Raw genomic sequence first — 6,085 nt, forward strand, 5'->3', positions numbered from 1 at the left:
AAGCAACACAACCCAATTTCCCCACCAGCAAGCAGAAACCGGCCTGATGTCAGTTGCCAATTCCTGAGGGTTTAGGACAAGCCTACAGACTGGAAGGACTGAGGTAGGTGAGATTAAAGTACAGTTACACTGAATGTTCACTTGAGGAATGGGAAGGGTAGCAACTGGAAAGTGCTCTGTGTGTGTGTGTGTGTGTGTGTGTGTGTGTGTGTGTGTGTGTGTGTTCCATGCATGTGTTTCTGTGTGAGTGTGGTTGGGTTGTTGCTGTTGTGTGCTTAATTTGAGACAGAGTGTTACCACAAACTGAAGCTGTCCTAAAACTCACCCTGTACACAAGGGTGGTTTGGACAGTAAAGAGACCTTCTCTCTCATGAAAGGGGGATTAATGATGTGTAGCACAAGCTATGTGTGAATGTAAATTTCAAAATCTGAAGATTTTATAAATCTCCTTTGGCTTGCTTTAACAATGCTGGTGATTATAGCAATACATGGTACACTGAGGACAGAACAGAATATATAGTGTGAGCTTTTGAGATGGTTCAGAGGTGAAAGGAATAGCTGATGATCTGAGTTTAGTTCCAGAGGCACTGTTAATAATCAAACACAAATGTAGCCGACTTTTATCCTGTGTAAAAATCAGTCAGGGCATCCAGTCATCTAAAGTCTGGAAGCTGGGGAAGGGAACATGGAAAATGAATATCCTAGTAAGATCACCATTGGAAGGGGAAGCCCTGGGTCCTGCTAAGACTGAACCCCCAGTGAACTAGATTGTTGGGAGGAGGGCGACAAGGGGGGGGGGAGGATGGCGAGGAGGGAAGGGGATGTTTGCACGGAAACTGGGAAAGGGAATACTGGAAATGTATATAAAAAATACTCAAGTTAATATATATATATACACACACACACACACTGAGGTCAACCCTAGATAGGGCATAGAGCAATCCACACATCATGGGATTCAACGGGGCGTTTTATGAAAGAGCTATTTCCCAGGAGCACACCTGTGTGTCAAGGCCTCCCTTCCAGCTTGGCCTTTGGAATCTCCAGTGCTAAACACTGTCTCTTCCTTTGCAGAAGTGAAACATAATAAAAATTCACACTTCACAGTACAGTGAATAGCAGTAATCACGAAAGGTGTAAATAGAACCGATGAGTACCAGAGTATGTGGATTGATGTAATATGAAATGTGTTTGGATGCCGTGCAGTATCCTCTTCCATGTTCCTACATACTGAGCAACGACCCTGTACAATTTCTCTCTAGACAGAACCATCTGGAATTCACTCACTGAGGGACTTATGCCCTGGAGTGGCAGCTACAGGTAGGACTTGTGCAACCATGTCACGAAGCGAAGAGACAGAGATGCATGGATTAAATGGAGAGAAGCAGATTGGAATGGTGGAGAGGCTAACCTGCCAACAACTCCAAACCCCCAGCAGGATGACAATGGAGAACAGCGAGCAGTTTCCCAGCCAGCCTCACTCTCCATAGCCAGACTTCTTCCAGTCCTTCCATTTTCCCAAGGAAAGAAAAGTTCAAAAAGCAGGGACAGGGAAAGAAAAACTGCTCTACTCCCAGGAGCCAAGGGCAAACCCCCTGGCACCTCCCTGTCTGAGCCCATAAGCAGCCACAGCCCAGTCCTGGGATCATCTCTAGAGGCTCAGGGACCCAGGCAGATGAGCCCTTGAATCACAAAGGGTTCCTCTACAGCATTCTTTGGGTGTCAGTCCTGAGTCCCTGAGCCTGAGGTGCTCTGCACAGCTATTCAGAGAAGCCTTCTCCTGATTTCTGTACAAAGATCTCTGTGTTGGATGTCAGAGGAGAGTGTCCACCCAGCATGGGTTGGGGCTCTGGCCCTCTAATCTGTTGGTCCATGTTAAATTCTCCACAGAGAAAGCTTATGAGCTTTGCTGATGCATCCATTAGGCGTTTGTGGGATTCAAACTCAAGTCTCTGCCTAGTCCTGCAGCTTTGTTTCAGGTGTTTGATGATAACGTAGAGCCTTTCTGAGGACTTATGAGAACAGTGTCCTCTTGATGGGTCAGTTTAGAAACAGCTTTGTCTTTAAAAATGAAAACTATACCATCAGTTTGAGGCTAATCCTTCAGAATTCAAAGATAACGTGACACCCTGAGTGTAGACATGAGGACTTTAAAGCAGGATGCAAAGTAAACATTCAAAACAGAGAACTATGGACAGCTAAACATCTTACAGGGTTTTATTTCTAACAGCCTAAAGTCTTTTCATAGCCCATAGAAGCCACGGTCTCAGAGTCCTTCCCAACCATGTTGACAGGTCCTGTTGTGACCTCATGAGGAGCGATTGTGAGGCGGCCCAGCAAACACATATTAAGCTGTTGCCAGGCCTGGAATTCTTTGAGTGCTTTGAGAGGAGGTGTGGAGTGGAGCCCTCTGCGACTTGGTTGTATCCAGTGAGCTGTGTGTGGTTGTATCGAATTTTACTGTACTGTGTATATGTGTATGTATCAGTGTGTGTAAGAGAGTGTGTGTTGACAGATTGGCCTGTGTGTGAGTGCGTGTACACTTTTGCCTGTGTGTTTGTCAGTATATGTAGGAGTGTGTGAGTTTACAGGTTTGTATGTGTGTATGTGTTTGTATGTGTGTATGTCTTCTTGTGTGTATGTATATCCCTGTGTGTATGTGTGTATGTGTCTGACGTGTGTTTTTCCAGCTTTGCTTGTGTGTAAGTATGCGTGTTTTGTGTGAATCTGGGTGTTTGTAAGAGTTTGTGTGAGTATAAGTTCACTTCTGTGTATTTCTGTGTGTGTGCCTGTGTGTGTGCCTGTGCCTGTGTGAGTGCCCGTGTGTGTGTGTGTGTGTGTGTGTCTGTGTGTGCACGTGCCCATCCCCCTTTGCCCCTTGTATCTATATTACCTGCACCTCAGTGCAAGAGAGTGTAGAGGCCAGAAGTCACCCCGGCTGCTGTTCCTGAGGTAGGTTCTCAACCTTATTTTCAAGACAGGCTCTCTCACTGGCCTGCAGCTGCCCAAGTATCTGGGCTGGCTGACCAGTCGCTCCCAGGCATTTGGTATGCCAACCCCATAATATCAGTTTAAAGGCCTATGGAGATGGCTGGCTGCCTATTTCTTGATTTATTGATTGATTTTTGGATGACTTCAAGAGAAAGAATTAGGTCACATATTGCCACGCCACTGGCTATTTCCTTATTGGGGTTTTGTTTTTTGTTTTATTTATTTATTTATTTATTATGGATTGCTGGTTTCATTTTTTAGTGGTTTTTATGTTCTCACATGCTATATTACTGCTTTGATTATTTACGGTTCTGCAGTCGGATGATTAACTCTATCTCCATTTTCAATGTCCTGCGGTTTCATCCTTTTACATTATTCCTGTTTCTCTATTTATTGAGTACAAGCAATCATTGGCTTAGACTTGATTTAAATTTGCCCTTTGTGACACTTTGACTCTTCGGCCTTTGTTTAAGGTTTACTGTTCACTGATATTTAACTGCCTTATTCCTTGTGGTTGGTTAATTTTAATTTTCAGTATTTTGCTCTGGAGAGTTGTGGATTTTTGTGGATCACTAGGTACTGAAATTCAATGGAGTTTTCCCTTAAATGTTGGCTTTTTACATTTGTTTGTTTTGTCTTATACTCAGTCTTTCTCCTCTCGTTTCTTTCATCTGTTTTTTTTTCTTCAATGAACATCTATTCATAGTATTGACCAACTTTGGCCGCCCAATCCTATTGTAGTATGACAATTTTATTTTCATCATTGCATTTAGTATGTGTGTGCTCTTGGCTTTTTCTTTTGGGGTTGGTTATTTGGGTGGCTTTTACCTATGACTCTTCATATTTTCCCCTTAACTTTTTCATAATTTTGCTCTATTTTTCTAGTCTAGTTTTTACTTTGTCTTTGTTTGTTTTTTTTTTCTTTTTCTTTTGTTTGTTTCTTTTAGGTACCACAAGTGTAATTTTAGCTCCTATATTGCTCCATCTTTTTCATTATTTGATTCCATTTTTGTTATTTTTAGGTAGCATTAGTACTGATAAAATGCCTACAGAGACTTAGGAGGAGTTACCAACCCCTACACCCGAGCCCAGTATCTCTGAGGAGGGCAACTTCCATTCCCAATACCAAGTACTGGGGACAATTGGGCAAGGGGGCAACGCCAAAGTCCTCCTGGCCCACCACCGGCTCACAGGAACCCCGGTGGCTGTCAAAGTTCTGCGAAAGGACAAGCAGCGGTTCCAGCCAGCCATGATGGAAGCAAACATAATGAGAAAGATCAACCACCCCAACATAGTGTCTCTCATACAAGTTATTGAAAAGGAAACGAGAATATACCTCATAATGGAGCTGGTGGAAGGCCAAGAACTCTACCAGTACATCAGAGAGTCAGGGCACATAGAGGAGGATGAGGCCCGGCAAATATTTGAACAGATATTGTCAGCAGTGAGCTACTGCCATGGAAAGGGGATTGTTCACCGAGACCTCAAACTGGACAATATAATGATTGATAAAAACAAAAAGGTCAAAGTCATCGACTTTGGGCTTAGCACCCAATTTCAACCTGGAAAAATGCTAAACCACCACTGCGGCACGTACTCCTTTGGTTCCCCTGAACTCCTCCTTGGCCATCGGTATGACGGGCCGAAGAATGATATGTGGATTATAGGAGTGGTCTTGTACTGTATGGTAGCGGGAAAGCTCCCATTTGATTCAGTGATCATCCAAGAACTGCAAAGACAAGTAGTGGCAGGGGTATATCCTGCTCCCTGTGGGGTTTCAAAAGAACTGGAGGACCTCCTTAGTAAATTACTGAGGGTAAATCCCAACTTTAGACCAACAGCAAGAAAGGCGATGAAACACCCTTGGTTCAAAGAACACTGGAACGGATTGATAGGTCCCTATAAAGAACTGCTTCCCCTCACACCAGACCCGGCCATTTTGGATGCCATGAAAAGCATTGGATTCCAAGCCTCTGTAGTAAAACACTCTTTAAAACAAAGAAAATATAATGAGGAAATGGCAACTTATTTCTTTCTACAAAAGCAGGCTCTCCAGGCGGATGGCTGCACAGCCCAGGCACAGCAAGTGAGTCCCGTTGCAGCCCCATTCCCTAGCCTTGATCCTGCTGCTGCTTTTAGATTAGAACCAAAGAGGAGTGGAAGCCTGCCAGTCCTTGGCACCTTGCGGGTGTCATCCTCCCATGGTCACGTATCTCACTATGGCCAGAATGCTCATCCAAAAGGAGGCAAAAGATCCACTGTGGCTGGTCGTCTCAGGCCTCTACCGATGACACCAACACAGGACCACTATCACAAATGTGCCGTGAGTGTCCCATGCATTCAAACAACAAGCATCTTCAGTGAGAAGAGTAGCAATAAGGAAATCAAAGAAGACAACCCACTCTCCCACAGAGCCCCATTTGAGGATAAGCCCATCCCCAGCAGGGTCCAGCACAGAGGTTTTAAGGGGTGGACCAGGAATATAGCAAATGCCCTGATAAAGCTGTGTTGCTGCATGCCAAGGAGAAAGAAACCTCGCCTGGGGCAGAACAGAATCTCCCCCCAGAAATGAGCCACAGGCAGAGTCCAGAGAACAAGCAGCAGGCATAGCCCAGGTACCTTTGTGCTTTGTCCTTTTCAGTTTGCTCTATGCTGGTCCTTCCTCTTGTCTCTGGTTTCCATTTTCCCCACAATTCTTACCTTGTATCTGCTCTAAGTTCTTTATGAGGTTTCCCCAACACTCAAGCCTTCTCCCTCTTTTGATTTCTCCTCTTTCCAGCAGGGACCCAATAGGATTGATGAGTTCCACACTCTACAGAGTTTTCTAGTTGGCCCATCCCTTCAGATGGACTCCATCTCCCCCTTAGGCCAATAGCTCCCACAGGGTGAGGACAAGAGGTTCATGGGCTCATGGACTCCTCCAGGGGCTACTGATCTTTTCACATGTGGTCATCAATCACAAGTGCTGCAGAACAGAGTCTTATGTTTTCAAATGTAACATCCCATTCCATTAAGCCTCAAAACTAATTAACAAGGTTTGTCATTGAATAAGTATCAACAACCTAGTTTGTGGGTTATTGTTGATGGTCAGAAT

At 44.5% G+C, this 6,085-nt stretch overlaps 1 pseudogene; it reads left to right on the forward strand.

Annotated features, from left to right (window-relative positions):
- LOC148007050 (sperm motility kinase Y pseudogene) overlaps window positions 1-5,563 on the forward strand; it is an 86,804-nt pseudogene extending 81,241 nt beyond the window's left edge.
- The last annotated feature ends 522 nt before the right edge of the window (window positions 5,564-6,085 follow it).

Source organism: Rattus norvegicus, chromosome 1 (genome assembly GCF_021556685.1).
Source record: "Rattus norvegicus strain SHRSP/BbbUtx chromosome 1, alternate assembly SHRSP_T2T, whole genome shotgun sequence".
Taxonomy (NCBI): domain Eukaryota; kingdom Metazoa; phylum Chordata; class Mammalia; order Rodentia; family Muridae; genus Rattus; species Rattus norvegicus.